The 15,388-nt window shown below is 51.6% G+C and overlaps 1 protein-coding gene across 3 annotated transcripts in view; it reads right to left on the bottom strand.

Annotated features, from left to right (window-relative positions):
• HAUS6 (HAUS augmin like complex subunit 6) overlaps positions 1-15,388 on the bottom strand; it is a 407,393-nt gene that overhangs the window by 149,540 nt on the left and 242,465 nt on the right. The window lies entirely within an intron of this gene.

Below are 15,388 nucleotides of genomic sequence, written 5' to 3'. Positions count from 1 at the left end.
CAGTTAATAAGTAAGAGACAAAAATGTGATACTAATTTGTAAACATTATGTGCATTTTTGTCTTAAATTACAAAACAGTAAAAATCTACAGAGAAGAACCGGAGATAGGATTATCGAAAGGTAAGTGAAATAATTACATTTTAATCTATTGAATGCAATAAATTGTTGCAAGCAGGTTAGTAGCCAACAGGCTAAAATGCCCGTTAGAATCCTCTTGGACTAGCTACAACGCGATGAAGCCAATCAAAGACACCACTCCAGTCCAGGGGGACATTTTACTAGTTGTAGGCAGCAGACTTAGGGTCCTCGTGTACTTTTCTCCTTTAAAGCAGTTCAGCCAATTCCCGATTTTAGGGTGAAGGATGCTGAAGATGCTAGGCAGAGAAGACTGAAGACTACTACTGTCCTGGCCCCAGGCCTACCGGCCTGTCTCCTGCTTCTGCAACCTGTCCTGCAGCGAGTGACCTCTGAAAAACCCTGGGAGCACAGCTGCCTTCAAAAAAAGACTAATCTCCTGTGGAGAGCGGACTTGTCCAGAAGAAATCTCCTCAAGGACTATGGATCCAGGCGGATTTGCATCTCCTGCCCACTCTGCACCCGACACCCACAGCCAGAGTCAGAGTGGCTCACCTCTGCTGTGAAGTCTCCCAGCGATTTGGACATCGTGTCCAGCTTTGGCTGGCCTCCACAATGGCACCTGTAGTGTGAATCCATCGGCTCCCCCTTGACTGCGACCGGCTCTGGTACGAAGATTCAAACATCAAAAGGCACCCCTGCACCCTATGCCCGTTGGGCCTGGGTGAGCTGAACCAACATTGCCCTTACGACCCCCTAGATCTCTATCTACCTCTGCTGTCGTTGGTCTCCCTCCTGCAACCTCCGGTGCCACGCCTGCAGTCTTAGCTGAAAGAAGAATCCCCACGAAAAAGCATTTGGCCCGACAGCGAAATTGCACACTGCTGCCCTTGTGCAGCTGGTGGTATATGTTTAGTGCTGCTTTGTGCCCTCCCACGTGCTTAAGCTAACCCCCAAAGCTTCCCCTTGCAACCGATTTACCTACCTGCAAGCAGTGTGCCTCCAGGCCCCCCCGTCTTCACTGGAAAGCATTGGCCCAAACTCAGAATTTGACCTCTGCACCCAGCCGCCCCGGTGTTGCTGGTGGTGTAGTCGTTTTGGTACTCACTTGACCCCGGTTGTATGACGATCCATCGTAAACAAAGATAGCGCAGTAGTTCTCATCGCGGCAATAACATCGCAACGGCAGTCACATCGGCAATTTTGTCATCGCACGTTGTTGCGACGCAAATGCAGGCATGTAATTGGTAAGCATGTCACATCGGCGACTTTACATCGCGCGACATGACAACGCGATGTTTGAGCCCTAGCACACATTTTAAAACTTTTCAGCCACACACGCTTTGCTGAATCTTGCAAACAGCTGTTTCTGTGTGCTTTAGTTTTAGTTTGCCTATAAAGTGCCAGACAGGGGCGTGGCCAAGATGGCGGAGTGAGCGGTCGCACTCTCTGCGAGCTCCCGTGAACCCGAGCCCCTTTACCGCCTTTATTTGCAGATCTCCCCCCAAAAGGCCGGAGATCTGTTAAGGGATTGCGAGATCTTCCTGCAAGGACATCAGCGGTGCTGGTAGCCCTCAGAACCGCTGCCTGAGAGCCCGAGGAGTGTGCGCGGAGGTTGAGCCGGCTCCGCAAGAAGATTGTGGGCCGCGGCCACGAGGCCTGAATCGGCCCGGGGACGTCCTACGGTGGAACGGCTGGCTGGAGTATGGAGGCAAGACTCGCCTCGGCGGACCCCAGTACCGCACGGAGAGGTGCATACATCCAGTACTTGGTGGCGATAGGCTGTTAACCGAGGCCCCCGGGTCGGATCTTCACGCGAGACCGGGGATGAGGCCCAGCGGCGAACTCTCCTGAAGCGACGTTTCACTGGTGGCGGAGACGTGTTGGGGGTCCGGAGTTGGAGTCCCTGTGGCTGGCCACGGCTCTGAGCGGCTGAGTGCGGATGCCCGATGCCCGGAGGTGTGCGAATGGGACCCGGAGTGCTGACGCAGGAAACTACGCGAGGCCGGGGATGAGGCCTAGCGGTACACGCCCTTGAAGTGCACTTCTCCCAGAAGCGGAGGTTGTCGCGGAGCCGGAGCGGAACCACCCGCGGCAGAGTACAGCACCTGGTGGTGAAGCGCAGAGGCCCAGCGCCCGGAGGAAGGAGACCAGAACCCGGAGTGTCGAAGTAGACCACTGCGTGAGACCGGGGCTGGGGCCTAGCGGCTGGCTCCTTTGAGGCAGACTCCTCCCGACGGCGGCAGCTGGCCGATAGACTGGAGTCGGAACTTTCGCAGCTGACTGCCGCGCCAACTGGGGAAGAGCGACTGGCCAGGACCTGGGGGTAAGAGACTTGGCCCGGGAGTGTTGGCGCAGATCGCTGCGCGAGGTCGGAGGTGAGGCCTAGAGGAGATCGCCATTGCAGCGGCCCCTCCAGCGTCGACGGCCCATCAGAGGAACAGAGCAGGCTCCACAATTGGTTGGGGGTACGTGTGTCTGCCGTTTGGACACGACGGACTTTGGTTCAGAACGCCGGAACAGCCCACACGTGATATCGGGCCTAGTCCGGGGCTCCTCCGACGCGAAGGTTCTCCACCCGGCCACCGGTTTGATCAGCGGAACCTGCAGCGGGCCGGGTTCGAGACACCCGGTACCCGGAGTAAGGCTGCCTACGGAGCATGGAAGGCGACAGTGCGCTCCCTCACCGGCGATATGGCCGGCAACAGAGGTAACAGGAAGTGGGACCGGACACTGCCTGAAATGTTGAGCAGAGGCCCAGTGAGGCAAGAAAGGGGGCAACAATCACCGGGCCACTCGAGCAGCTCCCAAGGGGCAGCGGGGGGGGAACCCCCAGTGACTAGATCCTTCCTCGAATCCCACTTCAGCTCGCTCAGAGAAGATTTCCAAACGCTAAAGCAGGAAGTCTCAGGGGAGGTCCGTGAGGTGCGAAGAGAGGTCGATGGTCTTGGTGAGCGGGTGGCCACTATGGAAGAAGCGGGTCACTCCCGGGACGAGGAGATTGCACAGCTGCAGCAAGAGGTGCTGCGCCTACGGGATCAGCAACTCGACCTCCAATCGCATAACGAAGACCTCGAGAACCGGTCCCGTTGCAACAACATACGGGTCCGGGGAATTCCATCCGGAGACGAGGGCGAGGACGTTGCTGGGTATCTCAGGGAACTCTTCAGAGAGATACTGGGAGAGCCGGATGACTTCAACATCAGAATAGACAGGGCTCACAGGGTGGGCCCGGCTCGCAGGGCCTCTGCACCTCCCCCTGACATCTTGGCTTTCCTACCGGACTTTCCCCTGAAGGAGCGGATTATTCGTGAAGCACGTCAGCAGCAGTTCCTGCGCTTCCCGGGGCACCAGGTTGCTCTCTATCAGGATCTTTCGATAATAACTCTCCAGAAGCGTAAGGGGTTCAAAATCGCTACGGACTTCCTGAGGGATCACAATACGCAGTACTCCTGGGGCCATCCCTTCCGCTTGATTTTCCAATGGAACGGGACTCTGCATCAGCTTCGCTCCCTCCAGGACACTTGCGGGGTACTTGGAATTACCGCGACAGACTATGCGGCTCCCACTCCCCGTCGACGGCGTGCTACCAGAGACAGTTGGCAATCAATCCCAGCACGCAGGTCTTCTACTTCTTCTGCCCGTCCAGACTCACCCACTATCCGAGCAGACATGGCCAATGCAGTTCAAGAAGTGGCTAGAGACACGGCGCCTACTGAAGTCGCTCCGACGGCCTGAATATTCTCCGGGGGGAGATCGACATAGCCGCTCAGACAATGCAGGTTTGGGGGTTCGGGGTAGGGGAGGTGGCGGGGGTCGGGCAGTGGCTGGACGTCCACTTGAATAACTTTCCGCAGACGTGTCCGCTGAGGACCGGACTGGGACAATGGAATCTTGGGAACAGTTGGGGGAGCAGGGGGGGGAGGGGAGGGGGTGTTGGGGTGGTTCCAGTTGCGGGTCGGGGTTGGGGACAGTTGGAGAGTTGGGATGGAGGGAGGAGGGGAAGGTGGAGTGGGGAAAAAAGGGGGCAGGGTGGTAGTTTGGGGGATGTTCCTGGGGAGTTGGAGGGGATTGGGATGGGGAAGGGATCCGGGAGTTGGGAAGGAGGGGGAGGGTCGTCCAGTGCACTGTGCGGCTACTAGATACCCTGGCGATTTTCATACACCTTAGTCTGCCTGGACGGGGAAGCTGCGCAAACACCTACACTTTCTTCTTTGCCTTGCAGCTTCTGGTACCGTTAGGGGCGCTCATACACTCCGCCTTATCCGAGCGGGGTCTTCACGCCTTCTTCCACATCTTTCCCAATGCCTCCTGACACTTTAAAGGTTGTGACCCTGAACGTCAGGGGTGTGAATAATCCTGTCAAGCGGCGGGCAGTGCTCTCTCTCCTGGAGAATACACGTGCGGACATATGTCTCCTTCAGGAGACGCACCTGCTGCCACAGGACACACACAGACTGCGCTCCCATAAGTTCCAGTCACAATTCTTCTCTTCCTGTACCACTAAGACAGCGGGGGTGGCGATACTGGTGGCCAGACACTTTAAAGGGGAGATCCTCCACAAGTTCACAGAACAGAAAGGCAGGCTGTTGGCATACCGGTTTAGGATTGGGGGTCTTACTTTTACGATCGGGTCCTTGTACAGCCCTAATGAAAGGCAGGAACGTTTCCTACAATCGGCGGTTGAGGATCGTACTGCCTCGCAAGATAGGCATATTATTCTCGGGGGAGATCTTAACATGGTTTTTGATTCCGCTACGGACAGGCCGGCGCAGCGCTCCCTGCGGGTCGGGGAGTTCTCCGCCGGCTGTAGGGCGCGGCTAGCGGAGGTAGACCTCCTTGATCTTTGGCGACACATGCACCCCAAGGACAGGGATTATTCGTATTATTCCCACGCATACAAGACGTATGCAAGGCTAGACCACCTTTTGGTCACGTCTCCGGTGCAAGCGCTGGTCTCTGGGTCAGATATGGGCGTGTTGTCTCTGTCGGATCACGCCCCGGTTGATGCTACGTTGTGTCTGCCTCCAACAGCTCGCCCCCCCAGAACATGGCGCCTCCGCGACACCCTGTTGCACAGGAAGGTGGTGGTGGACCGCATTGAGGACGCGATCCGGGAATATTTAACTCACAACGACAACTCTGACACCGCCCGGGCCACACAGTGGGCAGCCTTGAAAGCAGTCCTCCGGGGGGAATTTTTGGCGATCTCCACTGCCGAAAATAAAGAGCGACAGGCCAAGAGGGAAGAACTCACCAATAGGATCCGCGAGCTTGAACAGATACATCGAAGGACAGGGGCCCCCAGAATTTGGCGGCAGCTCAAAGAAGCGAGAAAGCCCTTGGCGGCCCTGGACCTGGACCGAGCGGAGTACGCTGCACTCCGGTTGTGCCATACCTTTTACACAGGGGGGGACCGTTGTGGCAAATTGCTGGCCAACAGGCTTCGAGTAGCGCGCCAGAATCAGCTGGTGAAGGAGATCTGACCCTACGGGGAAGGTGGAGACAGAAGACACTGACATTGCAGCCGTATTCCGCAGGTTTTACGCGGATCTCTACACTAGTGAGCCACCGGATGAGACGGCCATGGCCGCTTATTTGGATTCGGTCTCCTTGCCCTCCCTGGATCCCTTGCAGGCGGAGCACTTAAATCGGGATATCAGGATAGAGGAGGTGATTTCTGCCATCGCCAGGCTTAAACATGGCAAAGCGCCAGGCCCGGATGGATACACCTCGCTCTTTTACAAAACGTTTTGCACTTCGCTGGCCCCTATCCTTACTCGTCTTTTCAACTCGTTTGCTGAACCGGGGGCCATCCCGCCTGATCTTCTACGGGCCTCCATTACAGTTATCCCCAAACCTGGGAAGGACCCGAAGCACTGTGGATCTTATAGACCGATATCTCTCCTGAATGTCGATTTAAAATTATACACGGGAATCCTGGCCGCCTGACCAGCCCCTCACTTACCCGGTCTCATTGATCCTGATCAGGCTGGTTTTGTCCCGGGAAGGCAGACGGTTGACAACACAAAACGGATCGCCCACCTGCTAGAGAAAGCCTCCCGGATTCCGGGGGAAAGAATTATGCTGGCGGTGGACGCGGAGAAGGCGTTCGACCGGGTGCACTGGCCTTACCTGGAGCGAGTTCTGGCGAAGGCGGGCATAGGGGATAAGTTCCGCTCCATGATCCTTAACTGCTACAGACAGCCGACTGCTGTGGTTCGCGTGAATGGGTATAACTCTAGGGACTTTAACATCGAAAGAGGCACTAGGCAGGGATGCCCGCTCTCGCCCTTACTCTTCGCGCTTTATATGGAGCCGTTCGCCCAACGGGTCCGCGACAATCTGGCGGTGACGGGGGTGCGGATGGGAGGTTTCACACACGCTATAAGCCTCTACGCTGACGATGTCATCTTGTTGCTTGACGAGCCCCGAACGACCCTGCCGGCCTGCATCGAGGAGCTGGCCTCCTTTGGCGCGGTCGCAGGGTTTAAAATGAACATGGGAAAGTCGGTGGCTTTGGATATCTCCCTTGAGCCGGCCACTAGGACCCACCTACAGAACCAATTCCCCATGCTTTGGTCATCAGAGGCAGTACCCTATCTGGGGATCCAGATAGCTCCCACTTTATCGGCCAACTACACGGCCCTGGGTGCAAAGATCAGGGAGGAATTGGGCCGATGGAACCGCGGCACCCTCTCCTGGTTGGGCAGGATAGCCGCCGTTAAAATGACGGTCCTGCCTCAGGTGCTTTATTTGTTCCGGGCCCTACCGCTCCAACCACCGGTCGGGTGGATCCCGCAACTACAGACGGATGTCTCGCGCTTTATATGGCAGGGGAAAAAGCCCAGGATGCGCATAGCCCTCTCACTGTTGGCCCCTGAGGCAGGAGGTTTGGGAATACCTGACTTCCATAAATATTTCCAAGCAGCGCAGTTGCGTTATCTCGTGGAATGGAGTAAGTGGGAGTCCGACAAGCACTGGCTCTTCCAGGACCAGGCGGTGGCGGGCAGACCCCTGTAGGAAATCCCATTTCTACGCCGGACTCACCGACCCAAAAACTTGTACACCTCTTGTTACAAGAGTGCCCCTGCGGGTCTGGGATGCCACTAGCATTGCGTATTGCCTCACCTTGTTCTCGTCGCCACTCACACCGTTAGTGGACAATCCGGACTTTACCCCAGGAATGGAAAAGGGAGCATTCACACACTGGAGGCAGGCGGGGTGTAGAGCCCTGTGTCACATGTACGGCCCAGAGGGGGTTGTCCCCTTCCCGCAATTCCGCCAGGAGTTTTCACTCCCTGAGACCGAGAGACACCGCTATATGCAAGCTCGCCACTGGGCTCTTCAACCACAGGTGCGAAAGACGGCCGATAGGCACCTCCTACCGTATGAAAAATGGCTACTGTCGCGTACATCGGATTCGAAATTGATTACGGATCTCTATAGATTGCTACAACCGCCTTCAACACACCTCTATAACCCGGGGAGAGAACGCTGGGAGCGGGAGCTGGGAAGGACATTGAGCCCTAAAGAATGGGAGCACATATCCTATAGAGCGAGGCATTCGGCATACCACATGGGTCTCACGGACACACTGACTAAGGTCTCCACCTATTGGTACTATACACCGGAGCGGGTTCACGAATTCGACCGTAGCAAGGAAGACACATGTTGGCGAGGGTGCGGGCACCGGGGAAAACTTACGCACATTCTATGGGATTGCCCACTCCTGGAAACCTATTGGAAGGAAGTGCTGGATGAACTTGATTCCAATTTTGGCATTGAACTACCACGCTTTCCAGCATACACCCTGCTGGGGCTCCCGAATGGCCTGATGTACCCACTCAGATCCCGTAAAGGTAGGCAGATAGCCATCGCACTAGGTTCAGCAGTCCAAAACATCCTGATACATTGGCGCACTACCACGACACCCTCTATCACGGGCTGGCTCCATAGATTGTGGCACATGTTGGGCATGGAGAAATTGTCGCTCACAGCGGCGGGAGATATAGCACAATTTAATGAGCGTTGGCAACCATTTCATTCCTTACTGCTTACAGAATTTAAAGAACTTACCTGTCCCAAATACCTCCGCCTACTGCGGCTCATGAGCCCAGCAATGCCAGCCCCGTGAATTGATGACTCGCTTTCCCTGTAGGAGGTGGCTTGGTGTACTTTTTGGATAGGGTCTGTGCACTGGACGAAGGGTGGGGAGGGGGGGGGGGGGGGCGGGGAGTTGGGTAGTTGGGGTTTTGGGGGGGGGTGTGCAATGGAAATGTCATCTCATACTGCGACAATGCATACTATGTACTGCTGTAATGGACTAGCACACACAAACTGCACCTGATAGTTCTTCGCCGGGGATGAGGCTTTGCCCGCCCTAACAAGTCGCTCCATGATGATGTATGTTTGTCCTTGTATGTTGTGCTGAATAAAATACTTTAAACTTAAAGTGCCAGACAAAGTTGTGGAAACTTCAGGATGCTTAGGGAAGGCAATCAAGAGTCTAGTCTATTATAAGGCAGAGCAGAAGTTTAAGGCAGGTGTACGAAGTGCGTTTTAAACTACCTGCTGAAGCAGCCACAGCTGTGCAGAAGAGTGGTTTTATATATGTATTGTGACTGTGGCAGTTTGCGAGCAGCTTGTCCGTCGGGTCTGCAATCTTGGTAAATATAACCTGCAATGACAGAGCGAACATTCACTCGGTCGCCGGCACTGATGCGGCAGGAAGAGAATAAAGTAAACGTTGCATTAAATGTGCTGCGAACTCCTGTTGCAGTGCATGCATCCATCAGAGTTACACGCATTTCTCAAATTCCATAACTATGTTTGTGTTTTGGAAAAGCAAACTGCAAACTTCAAACGCCTTATGCAGATCTGTGCTTGAGGCAGGATGGACGCCCAAGGGCTCAATATGAATGACTTTCGCCCCAATTTGTGTTGTAAAAATAGGAGCATTTTCCGAAAATATTGACACATCCGGAACGCTTAATATTCACCCACATCGCTGCAGAAGAGATGGACGAGCAACTCCGGGGGTTGCAAATTTACATATCTCTGGTGACTTTGGAACATGCAAACGTGAGTCCTGGCTTCGAGACAAGGCATAAACAGAGTAAATATGGGTAAATCCATTAATCTGCCTTTGTCTAAAGATTTATAATACATGCAATTGTATAGCATGAAACACCATTCGAGGTGCGTGATCTGGGATTTCCCGTTCGCCCCCTTTGCTGTCCGCTAAGTGGGTGGTATTTGAACTTCTGTGCATACACAGCCACCAGATATATTATGCAGGATGTGCGCTCCTCCCTATTACCCCATAACGTTAGTTGTTGAGTACAGCATTCTCAGTCCTTGTGCGCATAAACATTGTTGGAGCAGGAGCACGTCGAGCGTAACTGAACGGCTGTGCATACACAGGCACCAGATATATTATGGAGGATGTGCGCTCCTCCCTAGTATCCCATAACGTTATTGGCTCATGGGATTATGCCACCTTTGTGAAGCAGCTTGCCATAAATGTAAACTGCGTCAGCCCCATGCCTGTGGTGCATCATCAGAGCTGTGTGAATAATAACAGCTGTGAGCCCGTGCCTGAGGTGCATCATCAGAGCTGTGTGAATAATAACAGCTGTGAGCCCGTGCCTGAGGCACCCACTCACCACACACAAATATATTATCCACAGATACACCCATCCATGCATCCATCTAGACACCCATCCATTCATTCATCCGCCATCCATGCATCCATCCATCCACCAACCCATCATGCATCCATCCACCCATTCATCCACCCACCCACCCATCCTGCATCCATCCACCCAACCATCCATCCACCCACCCACCCATCCATCCATCACACATCCATCCAGCCACCCACCATCATGCATCCATCCATGCATGCATCCATCCATCCATCCACCCACCCACCCATCATGCATCCATCCACCCATTCATCCAGCCACCCATCCAGCCACCCATCCATCATGCATCCATCCAACCGCCCACCCACCCAACCGCCCACCCACCCACCCACCCACCCACCCACCCTCATCATCATCATCATCATCCATCAATCCACTCATTCATCCACCCACCCACCCAACCACCCACCCACCCATCCACCCAACCACCCAACCATCCATCATGCATGCATGCATGCATGCATGCATGCATGCATCCATCATCCATCATGCATCCATGTGTCTGAATGCGGACACAACGAGCACAGAACAGCGTTGCTTTTCTGCAACGCTGTCCTGACAACATTGTTGAAATTGTTGGAATATTGTGAGCATCCAGGCATTATGGGGTACAATCCGAATAAACTGCAGGTAATCATAAATCAGAAACATAAAAAAGAAGCACTTGTAAGTGTCCATTTTTTTGTGGCTCAGGCAAGTCTCGATCCTTGGTTCCCTGCACCAAAGTCGGCAGCGCTATCCGTGTTACCACCTCCTCTCCCTCTGTGCGGGTCTGCATTTTGCATGACTTTCACTTATTCCCCTGTTGTTTCTGTCTTATTTCCCAATCACCGGTGCAATGTTATAATGTTTTGGAATCACAATGTTTTGGAGATAAAAACAGAGTGGAACATTCTTTGGTTTCTAGTTCCAGAGCAAAAGAAAGCAGGTGCACGCGTTGTTAAAAAACGACGTTTCGATCTGTAAGTGCTTTGTAAACGCGTGTCAAGGTGGCTCATGGGATTACGCCACCCTTGTGAAGCAGATTGCCATAAATGTATTTGTTATTTTGCCGGCATTATTTGAGCGCATTGGCGGTGAGATGCCTTGCGATGTAACTGTAAACACGCAGTAGTCGCATGCGTTGAGAAAGCATGCGATGTAACCTCGGTCGCGATGCGATGGCAGCGCGACGTAACACTGTCGGTGTAATGGGTGTTCCCCCTTGACCCCTGGCCCTTGCTGACTTGACTCCGAAGACTGGGATTATAAGTGTAGTACTTACCTGTTTAAACTGAATATTATTTTCCCCATTGGATAAGATTGTACTCTGATGAAAAGTTTGCATTTATTTCTTGAAGTGAAAAGTATTTTTAGTTAAAAACGTACCTACCTTATTAGGAAGTTCCTGGGCTTTGTAACCCTTTTTTGTTTGGGCATCCCAACCATGAGTTGTCTTGGTTGCCCTGGTCTTGACCCAGTGGTCTGCCTTCTGTCCCAACTCTTGACGAGAAAATGGACCTAGGTCTACAAGGTATTGATGTAATTGTTCAGCTACACAGTTACTCAATAGATGCTCTTTCATAGTAAGATTGTAAAGCCCAACACCTAGTTACCTTTTAACCAACCAACTAGTGTGTTCAGTCTCCCTAAACCTGATCGAGTATTCATCACTGGTGATTCAAAAACCCTCACTATGGTTATCCTTCATGAGGTCATAAGACTCAGCATCTGTCTCAATCAGTGTCAGGAGCCTATTTCTATCTACACTTTTACGAGAACAGCTCCCAGAGAAGACAGGTCCCATACTTCTGGCTGAGTCTCCTCATTCTACAGGCCATCTCTAAGGCTGTAAACCATTTGGTGATATTATCACCCTGTACATATTTGGCGACCTTCCCCTTGGAGATTTTAAGGGTCAAAATCTTCATCTTTCTCCCTAGTTATAATTTTGCTACCACCAGAGATGGGTCCTGGAACACCTATACTCTTTCCTTAACTATCCCCTAATTCTATCCTCTCGGCTAGTTTCTGAAAACTACTTCTACTTCTACTATGTCTACTTCTGGGGTACTCCAGTACTGCTATCAGTGGGCCTGCAGCTGAAATCATCATCTACGTCTTACTCTTCAGCAACCACTTCCCCCTTCTCCACTAGGGGTTTATCCTTCTGCCAGGGATCTAGCATATTCTGCAAGCAACTTTTGCAGATGTGCCTTAGTGGGTCTAGATCCCATGGTGAGGGAGGTTCCATGCTTTGCAGAGAGACTTAAGTTTGCCCAATGTAAGTTTCCTGTAGGGCCCCAGGTTGAGCTCTTGGGAAGATCATCCTACCTCAGTCATGGTTTTAAAGTAGTTGGGACCTTTTTAACCGCATGCGCGCTAGCGGGTTTTCCCGCTGCGCGCTGAAAATTAAAAAAACCCGCGTTACGTGAAAGCCAGCTCGTCATGCGCGCAGCGCAGGTAACGCCCATGACGAGCTGGCTTTGTCACCAGCATCGAAGGGGTTAAGATTGTAACAAACATCTTAATGAAGCTTTCCTAAAGGGGCTAACTAACTAAAATATTTTTTAAATTCTAAACAGTTTCACTGTCTGACTTAACACAAGGTCCTAAACAGCTAGGTTGAAATACTTTAGAAAAAAAATTGAAATCGATAAATATTTTTAACTATTGACAATTTTGGACTCCTTAGTGGAAAAACGTATTAACCATATGGTACAGCAGATGACAAGTCTTGTATGCCACCACTGCACCACCAACGTAGGAAGGTGGCTCTTTTTATTATATACCAAAGAGTTATACCGTGCAAAGACTTCAGGTATTCCCCTAGGAGTGGACAGGGGGTTGCTCTAGCAACTCCATGGTGCTTTTTCTAGGGGGTGGCTTATCAGAAAGGAGTATTAGACATCTGCAAAATACACACACAGTCAATAAATGATTCAAACGACTCAGGAAGGTGATCAACACCAATTTATAAAAATAATACATATGTTTATATATGATAAGCACCATAGTCAATACGATCAGGTAAGTACACTCCAGGAAAGAACTGAATTAGATTTTCAAAAGTCGACAGTACATTTTTCAGAGACTGCAATGTTATCCTTATGGAAGGAATAACAAATACAGCATACAGGTAGAGTACAAATACTTACCCAAACTCCTGGACTTAAGGGCCAGGTCCAGGGCAGCACCAGCAGGTTATCACCAACAGCACTAGGGCAGCCAGGTGTAGTGGTGCAATACAGCGTCGGGAGTCCAATGTTAGTCTATGGGGATCAGTCTTAGTGAAAAGAGGCTTCATAATTGGACTGGGATGCCAGTCTGGCTGAACCAACGAGGGGGCTGGGGAGGGGAGATCAGGCCTCACTGTGCAAGGGGACACCTTTGATCCTCTTCTCCATGGCCGGAGGTGCAGAGGTGTCCTGAGGCATTTGATTTTTTGTCACGGCAAGCGGCTGAGGGGTCCTGCAAACAGAGGGTGCAGGCAGCGTCCATGGATCCACAGTGGGGAAACCCAATGAGGACTTTGAGTCTGCATGGTCTGGGGACCCTGTTGGCACCATTAGACCTCTTCAGCTCGGGCTTGGAAGCTTGAGTGCAGTGGTGCTTTCCGGCGTCTGGTTTTAACGGTCTTGGAGCCTCACAGTTCTTTCTTGGTATCTACATAGTGCAGGGGGCAGCTCCACTGTAGTTCCTGGTGCTTGGGCATAATGCTGGCCGTTCTCCCAAGCTTTTGAGACACAGCAGCTGCAGGACAAACTGTCTTTTGGTGCAATTGTCGAAGTCAGCAGGCAGGCAGGGTTGGCTACAAGTCTGGTGCTGGTTCTTCTCTTCACATCCGACTTCTTCAGCTCAGCAGGTTCTGATTTCCTGGTGCCAGGGGCTCCCCTAAATACTAGATTGAGGGTAGTTAGGGAAGTGTAGAGCAGTAGCCAATGGACTACTTACCCCTGGGTTGGGTCACTAAGCCTCCTATATGAACCACTTTCAGTCGGGCATGACAAAGTTTGGAAGACTTTGAAATGTCGTATCCACTTCAGGTGGCCCACCTTAGGGGTGGTACTAGCCTGTGGTTGGGCACGCCTATCTGACTACTAATTTTCCTGCCTTGCACAGGCGCTAAACATGCCTGGTCAAAGGGAGTTTGCATGCTCTCCTGTGAGCATACGCATACCAAAGGCAGTGGGCTTTTTAAAGCTCCCTGCCTTGGAATGCTAATGCAGGTCATCCTGTGGGAGGGGGTTTAAACACCCTGTGCCCAATCAGACTTGGTTTCTGACCTCCTGAGAGCAAAGGCCCTCACCCTTGGGGGTCAGAAACTCATATGTGGCCGCAGGCTGGCTAAAACCAGTCAATCGGCACACAAATAGTCTGTTGGTTTTCGGGGACACCTCTAAGGTGCCCTCTAGGTTCATGTATTAATAAATCAATCACTGGAATCAGCGTGAGTTTATTGATACCAAAAATACTTATTTTCAGTGAAGCCTTTATGTAGCTGGGAAACTCGTTTTTACCAGCTTCCAGAACTTGTTCTAAAAATGGCTTCCCTGGTCACTTGTACTGGCAGAAATTAAACTCACCAGCACATGGGCATATCTGCTCATGCTGTTATGACCACACTTGTGGTACAGTGCACCCTGCCTTAGGCTGCAAGGCCTGCTGGAGGGGTGACTTATCTATACTGCATGCTGTGTCTGCAGGCATGGCACAAAGGTTGTGTGCCATGTTGTGTTTTCACTTTTGTCTTCACCAAGACACGCACCCTGCAGTGGCAGTCTGTATGTGTTTGGGGAGGGGGCCCTTCGGGTAGCATAATATATATTGCAGCCCTTAGAGACCCTCTTTAGTCTCCTTGCCCTACGTACCACTTACTAGGGACTTACAGGGAGTGCTAAAGTTATTGCCAATTGGGGTACAATTGCAGTTTTGGGAAAGAGATCTGGCAATGGGAACCTGGTTAGCAGGAACCAAATGCACTTCCGGTCAAAATTACATCAAATAGCAGGCAAAATGTGGGGATGACCATGTCCAAAAAGGGGCACTTTCCTGCAGGCGGCCCATGAAACGTCCTCATCAGAATCCTTGCCATAACATTAGGATTAATATTTGAATGATTCCACATCCAGATAGGGAAGAAAGAAAACAGTTTGCTTAATCCAAGACAACAGTCACTGCTTTTCCATTAAGCAGAAAATGGTTCACAAATAGCTGTCAAAATATACAACTACATTTCTTTTTTTTTTTTAAACAAAAAAACCAGCAGAACTAAAGAGGCACTGTTTCCACTCTGACCATTCCATAGGAGAACAAATCATTGATGTGATGTTGCTTCCTTAGAGGCGTTCTCAGACAAGAGATACACAAGAAAAACCAGAACAGTTGTGGCCCATTTAGGCCTCATCAGCATGGTATAGATGGAGTCCTGTGAAATAAAAAGCACAGACCCATGCAGTCCTAAGTGTTTCCATTCCCCTAAGAGTGATGGGTATGCACAGAGGAGGGCCTTGTATTAAACTGTGCCACAAGAACCAAGCTATTCCTCACAGATGAGGGTACACTGAGAACAAGTCATGGGAAAAAGAGAAATTTCGAAGAAGGGGACAAGAATCTCTTGGCAT

The sequence above is a fragment of the Lissotriton vulgaris genome, chromosome 3_1, assembly GCF_964263255.1.
Source record: "Lissotriton vulgaris chromosome 3_1, aLisVul1.2, whole genome shotgun sequence".
NCBI classification, from domain to species: Eukaryota; Metazoa; Chordata; class Amphibia; order Caudata; family Salamandridae; genus Lissotriton; species Lissotriton vulgaris.
Note: the sequence above shows the minus strand (reverse complement) of the source record. Positions and strands in the feature narration are given on the sequence as shown.